The following is a 14097-nucleotide window of genomic DNA, read 5'->3' on the forward strand; positions in this document are numbered from 1 at the left end:
GCAACTCCAATCACTCTTACCCGGCTCTATTTTTTCATAGCATTTAATCCTCTTCAAACACATTATATAATTTACCTATTTATTGCATTTGTTGCATGTTATGTGTCTTATTTACTATAATACAAATTCTGCTAGGCAGAGATTTTTGTCTATCTGATTCCTTAATGAATATTAAGAACTTAGAACAGTGCCTGGGTACGCAGAAGCAGGTCAATAAATATTTGTCAGATAAATGAATAAAGGAATTCTTCTTAAGTATCTCTCTTTAAAAAAGATTAGGCACTTTCCCTTGGATCCAAACTAGGGTTAGAAGGTTAAACGGCACGTTTTGACATATTTGGCTTAATATTTGTTCTCTTAATATTTTATCCTACATAGGTATGCAGCTCTATCCAGTTTTCTAAAAACATTATAGCAGTATTTTCTGCAATGACCTACTACATTGACCTTCCTCTCGACTGAAAGAACAATAATTACTATGCCTGAAACCAATAGTTAGCTCTACTCAGAATCCCTTAAATAATCATTTAATTTCACTGTGATTTCTTTTTTCTGAGACCATTGTTAATGACTTGGATGACTTTTTTTAAATTGACAAAATTGTATATAATTATGATGTAGAACATCTTTTGATAAACAGATACATTATGGATAGGCTAAGTCAAGCTAATTAACATATGCCTCATCTCGTATACTTTTTCTGTTGACAAAACTTAAAGTCTACTCTCTTAGCAATTTTCAAATATATACTATATTGTTATTAACTATAGGCACTATGATGTACAACAGAGCTCTTGAATTTATTCCTCCTAACAGAAATTTTGTATCCTCTGACCAACATCTCCCCAACTTCTCTACCCTCTAGCCACTGGTGACCACCATTCTACTTCCTGCATCTATGAGTTCAACTGTTTAGATTCCATATATAAGCGAAATCATTCATTATTTCTCTTTCTGTGCCTGACTTATTTCTCTTAATATAATGCCTTTCAGGTTCATCCACATTGTCACAAATGACAGGATTTCCTGCTTTAGGGCTGAGTAATATTCTATTGTGTGCATATACCACATTTTCCTTATCCATTCATCCTTTGATGGAAACTCAAGTTGGCTATTGTGAATAATGTTGAAGTGAACTTGGTAGTGCAGATATCTCTTTGACATATTGATTTCATTTCCTTCAGATATATATGGCAGTGGTGAGATTGCTGGACCATATAAAAGTTCTATTTTTGAGAAACTTCCATATTGTTTCTCATAGTGGCTGTACTAATTTACATTCCAACCAACAGTGTACAAGGGTTCCCTTTTCTCCACATCCTTGCCATCACTTGTTCTCTTTCATTTTTGTTAATCACCGTTCTAACAAGTAGGAGGTAATAATTCATTGTAGTTTTGTGATTGGTGATGTTAAGCATTTTTTCCATCTATCTATTGGCCATTTGTATGTCATCTTTAGAGAAATGTCTATTTATTCAGGTACTTTGTTCATTTTTTGAGTTGTTTTATTTCTACTGAGTTGTTTGAGTACCTTATGTATTTTGGATATTAACCCCTTATCAGATAAATGCTTTGCAAATATTTCTCCCATTCTATTGGTTGTCTCTTTACTCTGTGGATTGTTTCCTTTGCTATGCAGAGCTTTGTGTTTTGATGTAATGCCATTTGTCTATTATATGTTTGCTTTTGTTGCCTGTGTTTTTGTCATCATATCCAAAACAATCATTGCCCAGACCAAAGTCATAGAGCTGTTTCCCTATGTTTTCTTTGAGTAGTTTCACAGTTTCAGATCTTATGTTTAAGTCTTTAACCCATTTTGAGTTGATTTTTGTATAAGATATGAGATAAGGGTCTAATTTCATTCTGCAAGTGAGTATCTAGGTTTCCCAGCACTGGAACAACTTTTAAAAGATATTCTCTGTTGACATTTCTTTATGGAAAAATTGTATTAGTTGTATTTATATTTACATTCTTTCCAGTTTATTGTTCCCCTTTGGATATGTCGCTAGGCCCTTATCTTTTTATCATAATCATTTTTCTGAGATATTCAGTTAATCCACACTTTGTTTCATTTTACTCTTTAAGTGTCCTAAAACTTTTTTTTAAATGTGGCGGAGGGAATTCTTTTCTTTTTCCTCCCTCCTTCCCTCCCTTCTTCCCTTCGTCCCTCCCTTCCTTCCTTCCCTTTGCCTAAATTACCTTTTTGGTAGACTTCTGAGATTTCTTTCTACTCTGCAGTCATTTTTGACTAGCGATAATCTTGTGATACATCTTTTTGAGAAAGGTTTCCCTGCTGTTTAAATTTCTTCCTATGACAACTATGTCTTGTGATATCTTCAAAAAATTTTCTTTCCTTCACCCCTATTTCTCCCATGTATTGATTTGTCTATTTAACTAATTTAGAAGACGCATATTGAAGACATAATACCTTGAGAGTTCTGAAAATTAATTATATATGTGGTTGGCAATTTATTTTGGTCCAAAAGGAACTACTATAATTATTACCTCTTGGTTCCATATACTACATTAACATAAATTTTTTATGTTCCAAAAGAATTTTTTAATGATATTTGTGGGTTATGCTACTAGCAATGGAATATTAGCTTTTCTCCCAGCTTAGTTGTCTCCATGAAAGGTACACTCTCGAGAAGATACACTCTTGACCTTTTCTGTCTCCATAACTCCAGAGATGTATTGTTATGTGTCCTTACATTCATGGGCAATCTAGATCCATTTTTCTTCCAGAGCTATTAAACTCTAATTCAGAGTTTAAGTTGTTTTTGATAGTGGACATCTATCAACTTCTGACCACTATTTCCCTTTTTGATTTTGCCTAACCATGGTAAAGATGCCTGTTTCAAAAATCAATCTTTTTTCCTTAGCTCACAGGACTCAGATATACAATATACAAACACCATATGCAGTGGTTCTAAAATGTAATGGTTAATCCTCGGTAGCTCTTTTAAAAAGAGTTATCACTTCTTCAGCCTTTGTGCTTCTTATTGGGTTAGGTTCAGGTTATTAACTCCTCTGAGACAAACTGTGATCTCCTTCTATATCAGTTTCCAATTAGAACTCCTGTCCCATACCAGTCATAGATGGTATATCCATGGTATAGCTATTTTTAAAATATGTTTTTCAGATGTGCTCATCACTATAACAGAAGTTATTAGTTATGATGTCTATCATAAAAGTGTTTATAGGCATGGAACAATTGATTATAACATAAATATGGTAGAAATTTGAGGAGGGTGGTCAGAGACCAGGGGAATTAAAAAAGAATAAAGGACAGATGCGGAGGGGTAAAAGGTGGGAAATGAAAGGATCTTCCTGACAAGTGAAACGTCAGAGAAGGAGATGTTTTGTGTTCACAGAACTGCCTAACTAGAGAAGAGGAGGTACAGAAAGAATTAAGTCATTCAAAATTGTGTATATTATGCAAACATTTATATAAATACTGAACATATAACAAAATATCCAATAGAATACTTCTCATATTTTTTTCTGAGTATTTACACTTTATGCTTTAGAATATTGTCCTGGCAGAGCTCTGAGTTTATGTTTATTGAGTACAACAGAATTTAACCATGGGATTTGTAGTTATGAATAATAATGGGTAGATGGGGAGGGGAGCAAGGTTGGGAATAAAGAACCTTCCTTTCTTCTAGAATCTAAACTCAGAAGATGTATAATTCACCATCTTATTGTGAAATGAGGCTTTCATTCCTTTTCTGGAACATGGCAGCAATCATTCTCCAGTTAGATCTAAATGATTGAATTGCAAGGTGAACTGTCTTGGTGACTAACTCATTTTCCCTCACCTCCAGCACCCCCTTTTCCCAAGATCAAGCAATTTTCTTGTGTAATGAACTGTATCTGCTATCAAGTGGCCTGGAAATTAAGAGGTCCAAAGTGTCTTCCAAATCCTTGTTTCCTATTTGGTATCATGACGTCTTTCGCTGCTACATCACTGATCTATGTTTCCCAAGACTATACAAAGGAGGAATGCAGAAATGAATGGAATGGCAGAATAATGTTATACGTGGGGGAAAGGCTTCAATCGATTTTGTATTATTCAGGGAATAGTTTTCTAGCTAATGTGTTGTCAAATTCTTTGCATCAGAAGCTTTTGTCTGGTTGATAGCTTTTGGTCAGTTCTGTAATGATTAGCAGTGGAAGGAGAACAGATACAAGGACATGCTTTAAAAGCAACACCAACCTTCAAAAGTGGATCTGAGTGGTTTGATTTATGCCCATGACATACCCAAAGTCTGGAGAAAGTGAGTTCAAGGGAGGACAAAAAAATGTAAGCAAACTAGGTAGTAAGGAAAAAAACAGAATTAAAACTGTACGTTTTCTTGATTTACTATGACTTCCACAGACACAGAAAACAAAACCAGAACTATAATCAATTTGTTCAGTCAGTTCAAGAGGCTAATATTTTTTCATCTAGTCAATTTATAAATATTTATTTTAGCAGACAATATCTGTATACTTTCTTCTACTAGCCATTTCTGTTATTTATAAAGTTTATGCTAAACAGTTGATGTTTTATATATTCATACATTACTTTTTGGCATTTACTAAAAATGTCACCAGTTGGCTAATGAAAATGTCTGCCAGAAAATCTTCCATATTTTATGACATTACTTTTTAGAAATTAATATAGATATTTATTGGTGCTTACCAATCAAAAGCATGATTATCAAATGGGCAGATTCAGGAAATAAGCTACTAAAGAGAAAAGTTACTTATTTAATGTAATTCAATATACAGAAAATAATAAAATTCCAGAACTATTTACAATATTAAAAAAACATAAATTGTTGTCAGTAACTAACATGCTGAATAATGTTGGTTTCCCATGTGTATGCTTTATATACTATTATAATTAAGAATGGCTTTACCTGTAGCTAAAATATGGCTTCTGAAGGTAAAACAACACACTTATCTAAGCCTATATAGCAATAATATAAAACAGTATCAAATCTAGGAATAAAGTAATTTGACTCCTTGTGGGCATTTTTTATGATATGCAGGAACACCTTATAAAGTAACCTAGAAAGAAACATGTGATTAAATTCAATCACATTTGACAATTAATAGAACACCTTGGCCAAAGTCTAGGCAGATAATTTCAGAGACAAAACTGGTCATAAAATGAAAGCCATTCCTTTGCAAAAGCCTTCAGATATAAAAAGTAACATTTTTTTTTTGAAACCCTATTGGTGAATTTAACACAAAAGACCTTAACTAGGTCTCAAGATACTTAGCTAGCAGGATCACTGGCTTAATCAGTGATGAAATTTATTAGATATTTACATATGTTTGTGATTGGTCCACTTAAGTGTTTTCATACATATATATATATGGACTATATATATTCCATATATGTATATATATTCTAAAATGTTGAACAATTCATATGTTCCAGTGTGAATAAGCTACCAGTTTTGAAAAATTTTGAAGCATGGTGAGACAAACTCATATAATTCTACTGGCAACACACATTGGTACAATCCTTCTTGAGAGGAAGCTGATAAAATATTTTAAAAGACACAACTGTGTTCACTCCCACTGATTCAGTAATTTCAGTTTTGAGAACACTTTCCCAGGAAATGATCAAAAACCAACCAAACGAAAACTATATCATAACAATGTTTATTTAAAAAACAAAAAAGGGAGTAATTTAAATGTTCAACAATAAATAACTGGCTTAGGAAATGACAGTATATCAATTTGAGAAACATAGCAGACAAGTGAAAAAGGACAAATATAAAGGCTATGTACCTGTATCAGGAAAATGTATGTGACATGTCAGTTAAAACAGCATAATACTAAATTACATGTAGTTCTCCTAAGTGTATGGAAAAGACTAATTGTTATGTAACTATATAAACTATACATGGGAAAAAAGATTCAATAATGCAGGTTTTACTGAATAACTCAGTTGGGGGTAGGAATAGGGATAATTGCTTTGACTCTAGGTATTGTGTGATGTTGTTATGGTGGGTATTTGTCTCCTCAGACCTCAGAGTTCTGAGTCCATACCACCTTCATGCACAGCAGTAGACCCTGAAAGAAAACAAAACAGAAGCACAGACAGACACAGAGGCAAGAAATGGAGGGGTGCTTTTTGCCTATCTAAAGGTGTTCCGATTCTTCACTTGTGTGACCTGCGTACACGTCTACTCTCAGGGTCTGTGAAAAAAACAAAATCTCTTATATCCTTATTAAAAATTCCAATCATTTGGCTTGGACCAGTTTGAATTGCTGCAAACCAAAAAACAAAAATAAGTCTTAATATTTATATTATAGTCTTTAACTTGTGCCTTTTTTTTTTTTTTTTTCTGAGACTGGGCCTCACTTGTTGTCCAAGTTGGAAAGCAATGGCACAATCTCAGCTCACTGCAGCCTCGACCTCCTGTGTTCAAGGGATCCTCCTGCTTCAGCCTGCTGAGTAGCTGGGACTACAGGTATGTACCACCATGCCTGGCTAATTTTATTTTTCATAGAGACAAGGTTTCACTATGTTGCCCAGGCTGGTCTCAAACTCCTGGACTCAAGCAATCCTCCTGGCTTGACTTCCCAAAGTGCTGGGATTACAGGCATGAGCCATCATGCCCAGCAACTTGTATTTTTAAAAAGAATTGTGTAAGAATGATAAGAATCCTATGCCATCTAACTGCATTGCAAATACTGTTAATTTATCCTAAGGTAAAAAGTTTACTTATTTTTTATTGATGCAGAATAGATGTGCACAGTTTTGAGGAACATGTGATAACTTAATACACTCATAAAATTTGTAAAGATCAAATCAGTGTACTTGGGATATCCAACACCTTAATTATCTGTCTTTTCTTTATGCTAGAACCATTCAAATTGGAAGTTTACTTATTGTTTAGACAGTTTCTTAAATAATAAAGCTAATGTAAGCTAATAGTATTTCTAGACAACATAATATTCCAACAAATGTTAAACAAACAGCATGTTACTATCTCTTCTTTTTGCTCTTTAGGTTAGAATTAATACAACTATGCCTGAAGTGACATTTTCAGGGATACAAACGATCTCATCGTTAAGCCTTGAACAGAAAGGCACTGTGTAGAAATCTAGTGGATTATGCCCTTACTATTTGACTCTAATCTTTCCTGAGAGTCTGCTTTTGCTGTTTTTGTTACCTTTCATATATTTTTACCATGTGCCAGATCCTACATAAAACACTTCACATACACTGTCCCTTTTGCCCTTCATAAAACTTCTGGGCTGGAATGTTTTACCAACTGCAGAAACCTTCCCTCTTTTCTACAATTATTGAGTGTACTTCTCATCAGACAATGCTTTCCGAATAACAAATGCAAAAATGAAAGCTCAGACTAGGAGACAGATGTTAAAAAAATAATAATAATAAAAGTGATAAATGTGGCCGGGTGCAGTGACTCATGCCTGTAATCCCAGCACTTTGGGAGGCCGAGGCAGGCAGATCACGAGGTCAGGAGTTTGAAACCAGCCTGATCAACATGGTGAAACCCCGTCTCTCCTAAAAGTACAAAAATGAGCTAGGCATGGCAGCAGGTGCCCTGTAATCCCAGCTACTCGGGGGGCTGAGGAAGGAGAATCGCTTGAACCTGGGAGACGGAGGTTGCAGTGAGCCAAGATCGTGCCATCCACTCCGGCCTGGGCAATAAGAGCAAAACTCTGTCTAAAAACAAAAACAAACAAAAACAAAACAAAAGTGATAAATGCCATAGTAGTGATATGTACAAAGTACCCTGACGTATGTGAGGGAATTACTAGCGATTCTGGGTATTCCTGGGTATTCTGAGTCCATACCAGGAGGTGGTTGTCTAATCCCCAGAATTCTGATACACCCGGAGAAGTGCTGAGATAATCTGAAATCCAGGGAAAGAAAACTAATTTGCCTTCTCAGAAATACGTCAGGTAATCTAGAAGATGCAGAATCTGAATGACAGGACATTAGTATATGTTAAGCTGCAGTAAATATAATAGTGAAAAAAATAGCAAGTATTAAAAAATACATTGGGGACTCCTTTTTATATTAATTCATATATCATATACTTTTGAGGGCATGCCATGTACTGAGGCAGTATTAGGACCTGGAAAGCCCACTATAAAAATGTATCACCTGGAACAACTTCATTAATATTGTAAACATGGGAAATATTAATTATGCTTTATATTGCTGAACTTTTAGCAGCAGTGCAGCACTACTTGCTAAAATAATCCACCCTGCGTGTGCGGGCCCATTCCTGTAATCTCAGCACTTTGGGAGGCCAAAGTGTGAGGATTGTTTGAGCCCACGAGTTTTAGACCAGCCTGGGCAACATGGCGAAACCCCGCCTCTACAAAAAGTACAAAAAATTAGCAGGCATGGTGGTGCACGCCTGTAGTCCCAGGTACTTGGGAGGATGAGGTGGGAAGATCACTCAAGCCTAGGAGGTCAAGGCTGCAGTGAGTCATGATCGCACCACTGCACTCCAGCCTGGGCAACAGAGCAGGACCCTGTCTCAAAAAAGAGAAAAAAAAAAGATAATCTGCAAATATTATTGTTCATGTGTGCTTAATTTGCAAAGTCACATCTTATTTTTGTGTTGCTTTTCCTTGCAGAATTATTCCTTCTTACATGATTATTCAAAATTAATGCAGGAACAGAAAAATACAAATACCACATGTTCTCACTTACAAATGGGAGCTAAGCATGGAGTACACATGGACATAAATATGGGAACAACAAGCACTGCAGACTACTAGAGAAACTACATACTGGTTACTATGCTGACTACCTGGGTGCAATATATCCACGTAACAAACCTGCACATGTATCCCGTGTCTAAAATAACAACTGATATTTTGTAAAAAGTTAAGTTCTCTTGACGCTGTCCTGCTCACTTTTTCGTTTCCCTCACAGAACACCAATTCACATCTTCCATATGGTAGACGCTCTTAACTTCAAGGCCCTTCATGGCCTACAGGTGCTTTCAATGTAACGTCCCACATCCTTAGCACCTTTGTACGGTTTAGCTCCTGCTTACCGACCTCTAAGGCCTCATCTGGAACTATGAGCCCATTTTATTCAATGCTTTAATGCTATTGGATTTGCACTGCAAAGCACTATACTTTCATTGTGAGATTTCTGCATATGCTGTGACTTCTGCCTTTAATACTCTCTTCTCCTACTCTTCTGACAACACTATTACTTCTCCAAGAAAGATTTCCTTGACTCTGGGTTTGTTTAGATCTTTCTCTTAGGTACATCATATTTCCTTGACATTTGTGTATCAGCCTTTTAATATGTTTCTCCCACAAACTTGTAAGCTTCTTGAGATCAGGGACCATATTAGGCATTTATAGTTCCATGTGGTATCTGCCACATAGAATATGCTCAAGAATATTAGTTGACCTGTAATTCCAGCACTTTGAGAGGCCAAGGCGGGTGAATCACCTGAAGTCAGGAGTTCGAGACCAGCCGGGCCAATACGGTAAAACCCCATCTCTACCAAAAATACAAAAAATTAGCTGAGCATGGTGTTGCACGCCTGTAGTCCCAGCTACTCAGAAGACTGAGGCAGGAGAATGCTTGGACCTGGAAGGCAGAGGTTGCAGTGAGCCGAGATCCTGCCACTGCACTCCAGCCTGGGTGACACAGGGAGACTGTCTCAAAAATAAATAAATAAAAATAAAAATAAAGAATATGAGTTGAATGAACTAATGAACAATTAAAACTTCTACATGGCACAATGCTAAATGTTATATACAGAGTAATGACCAATTAGCATAATGCTATAAATCTGCAAATTAAAGATGAACAAATAAAACATATTTCTCAATCATGAAATACAAAACTTGCATACTGTGAGTGGTAGAATAGTGGCTCCCAACGATATCCACGTCCTAATTCCCCAAACCTGGGAAAAGGTTTGGTTATATGGCAAAGGGGAATTTACATTGTAGAGGGAATTAAGCATGCTAATCAGCTGACCTTTAAATGAAGAGATATTTTGCATTATCTGGGTGGGCCCAGTTCAGTCACTAAGGGCCTTATAACTGGAAGAGGGAAGCAGAACAGAGGAACAAGCAAGCTGGCAAGATGCAAAGGACTCTGTTGGATGTTGCTGACTTTGAGGACCGAGGAAGTGGCTTAAAACCAAGGAGTGTGAGCAGCATCTAGAAGCTGAAGCAGGCCTGGAAATGGAGTCTCCCCTAGGCCCTTCTGAGGGAACTCAATTCCGCCAAAACCTTGATTTGAGTCTTGTGAGACCTGTTTTGGACTTCTCACTTCCAAAATAGTAAAACAATACATTTACTTTTCTTTTAATTAAAACAATTTTTTTTTTGGAGGTCTCTGTTGCCCAAACTGGAATGCAGTGGTGCAAACATGGCTCACTGCAGCCTCCACCTCCTGGGCTCAAGTCATCTTCCCACCTCAGCCTCCCAGGTAGCTGGAATTACAGGCCTGCGCCACCATGCCCAGCTAATTTTTATATCTTTTGTAGACATAGGGTTTCGCCATGTTGCCCAGCTGGTCTCGAACCATTGAGCTCAAGCGATCTGCCAACCTAGACCTCCCAAAGTGCTGGGATTGAAGGTGTGAGCCACTGAGACTGGCCAATTTATGTTATTTTAATCCACTAAGTTTGTGGTAATTTTTAACAGCAGCAATAGGAAACAAATACACATTCCCACAAGGAACAGGATTAACTTTGGCTGCATATGACAGAAAACCTAAGAGAATGGCAGCTGAAGCAAGATGTACATTTGTTTCTTTCTAAGAGAAAGCGAAATCTGGAAAAGGAAGTTCAGGGCTGGTAATGGTATTCCACAGTGTCAAGGAATCAGGCTCCTTGGGTCTTTTTGCTCTGCATGACTTAAGGGGCTCTAGACAACTCTGCCCAAGTTGAGAAAATCTAGCAGGATTTCAATCCACAGGAAGAAGGGAAAGGATGGTGAAGCATCTCTTTCTGAAGATCTTCGTCAATGTTGTGCACACCACTTACATCTCTTTGGCCAGAACTAAGCAGCATAGTGAGACCTAGATACACACAAGTAAAGAAAGAGAACCAATTTTTTTTTTTTTTTTCCTAGAGGCAGGTCTCACTCTGTTGACCCAGCTGAAGTGCAGTTGTGTGATCAGAGCTCACTTCACCCTTGAACTCCTGGGCTCAAGTGATCCTCCTGCCTCAGCTTTTTGGGTAGCTGGGAACTGTAGGTGTGTTTTATGAGGCCTAGCTAATTTTAAATTTTTTTGTAGAGAGTAGATCTTACTATGTTGCCCAGGCTGGGCTCCAACACCTGGCCTTAAGCAATCCTCCTGCCTTGGCTTCCCAAAGCACTGGGATTATAGGCATGAACCACCACACCCAGCTAAGAGTTATTTCAAGTGGCCATGTGATAAAAATGGACAGTTCTATCATTTAAAAAGAGGAAGAAACATATTAGGGACAATTAGCTCTGTCTTAATACTGTGGTATGATTTTTTTCTCTCATTGTTTTAAATATGTAAAAGTTGTCTTGCCTAGATTTTAGATTAAGGCAGAGGTCATTATTCCACAAATAGGTTATTGAATAATTACTATGTGATAGTATTTGCCAGATTTTGCAAGTACGTACATTAGAACATGAGTATATACTTGTTCAACAAATGACATAAGATATTTGTATCACATTTAACATTAGTACTGTAATTAATGGAAATAGCAGAATTATTGGTTGATAAGAAATAAGGTTAAAATGCTTTATTTCTATATGCATATTACTCAGGGTCCTGGCAGGAAGCAGATGGCACATTCAAAGGATACACTGAAGAGAGTTTAATGAAGAGACGATTTACAAGGTGTGGACAGATTTTAGGAGAAGGAGTGATGAAGCAATCAACCATTACCACCCTGGGCCTGAAGACACAAAGAGAATAAGCAGTTTCTGGAACTTGGCAAGACCTGTGGCCATGGGATGAGGGTGTCAGACAGGAGCCAGGGACCTCAGGTAGAGGAATGAAGCTAGAGCCACAGCCAGGCAGCAGGGAATAGAATAAATATCCTGACCTCTCTCTTTTTCCTTTCTCTGATCATTTGCCAAAGCATCCAAATTGGCTGAAACCAAATAGGAACCAGAGGGCAAAGAAGCCTGGGTGATGTGACTGCCACAGAAGTCAGCCTCGCAGAGCATGGAAAAGCAAAGAATGGACTTTGAAGGACAGAGCATAACAAGGATAATATGAAAAAGCAAAGCATTTCACAGAGTTGGAACGATTCAAAAAATTTTAAACAAAAAGAGAAAGGGAAATGATCCAAACAGAGCGGGGACAAAGAAAGACAGAGGAAGGGAATGATTACAAAGTAAAACAGTGGGGAGGGGCACAGTGTCTGATCTATTTATGTAAGTAGGATAAAGACAGTGAGCAAAGAAATAGAGGCATGAGGTCTGAAGAGAATGAGAAGGGTGTGACCAGGGATCTTAAAGTTGTGCATATAATTGGACACAGGGTATTTATCACCAACTTTCTCATGTGAATTTAATACAATGGTAGAACATCTAAAACCTGTTACTGACTGCAAACATTATAAATGCCTGTACACCAAGGATTGAACAGAGGCAAAGACTGTAACTGAGGATCTGTGGTTTGCAGAATGCCAGCACTTTAGGTCAAAGAAACTGCCATACTCTGTAACAGAATCAATTAGCTGCTAAAAGAAGTCAAGATGACAGAAAAAAGAAATACATGAAGACAAAAGAGAAAAAACAGCGGTAGAAACCAGCTATCAGACCCGATATCATGGTGAATACTTAAAATTCACTTAAATCAAAAATATGCGTGTTGCTTCCTCTCAAGTTACCTAACGTATAATTAAGTATAGAAAAAAATGTTATTCATATTCGTAAGTAATATTAGTAATAGAAACTACAGTCTAACTTCTATGGAGGCAGCCTTTGAAAGAAATCCTTTTTAATTATTGTGACTTCATGGAAAATACTAGTTTTACTTTTTGGATGTTCACCGACATCCTGCAAATCTCTTTCTCCATATATTTATACTTACATCTATCTCTGTATTAGACACGTTCCTGAAAAATCACCCCCTAAGTAAGAAACTTCATGTGTTAACATTTCATTGACTTATATTAAAAATAGGAGCCTCATTCCCCAGAGGGGTAAGTACCATTTTGTGGTAAACTATGTAACAAAATCAAAAAGTATGGAGAAAACATTTGTCCCTGTGATACCTCCTGGGAGGCTGTATTCGAAGGGCTGGCATGGGTCCTATGGCCAACTGTGGGTTCTGCATCATCCTGTAGTCATGTTTCCTTCCTGACTCAATGACTGCAGAATTTGGTGAGACTGCAACAGTGAAATGACCATTGCCCTTCTTTGTTCCACGGTGAACCACAAATCCAGAATTACCGTAGGTCAGGAGCCATGGTCAGAGCCAAGAATTGAGTAGCGGCTTTATGGGACCTCTAAATTCTGTACTTTGAGGGATAACATGTATCACATTCTTTTCCTTCAAAATCTCTAAGATTAAAATTAGGTATTGAATTCAAGAGTTGCATTTACATGCTATCCTTCCATGAAATTAACCAACTTTAAATTTCGATGAAGACTAGAGAATTATACATTGCACTTCTCAATGTGTTTTGGAAGAGGTATGTGGGAATGATATGCTTCATGTGGATCACCATGAAATCTCTACATTTTAAATTTAAGATAATTTTATGTCAAATTTTATCCTAATTTATACATGATTCATATATGAAAAGCAAATAGCAGGTGCAAAGGGTTTATGAAAAATTTATAGAAAAAACTCAGTATTGGAACTATTTTATCCATTTACATTTTACCCGTAAATTTGGAAGTTAGTATAGCAATTCATTTTTAGAATATCTTCCCTTCAGCATACATAATCCCAGTGCTCAGTAGCAGCAGAGTGTTAACATTTCATTGACATATTAAAAATAAGCATATATATTGCATGTATGCTATATGACAGCACTACAATTACTAAAATCAAGAATGCAGGATACATGTTAAACTCATATATTAGTATCCCCTACCATTGGATTTGAATAAGCCTAAATTTTAATA

The sequence above is a fragment of the Macaca fascicularis genome, chromosome 9, assembly GCF_037993035.2.
Source record: "Macaca fascicularis isolate 582-1 chromosome 9, T2T-MFA8v1.1".
NCBI classification, from domain to species: domain Eukaryota; kingdom Metazoa; phylum Chordata; class Mammalia; order Primates; family Cercopithecidae; genus Macaca; species Macaca fascicularis.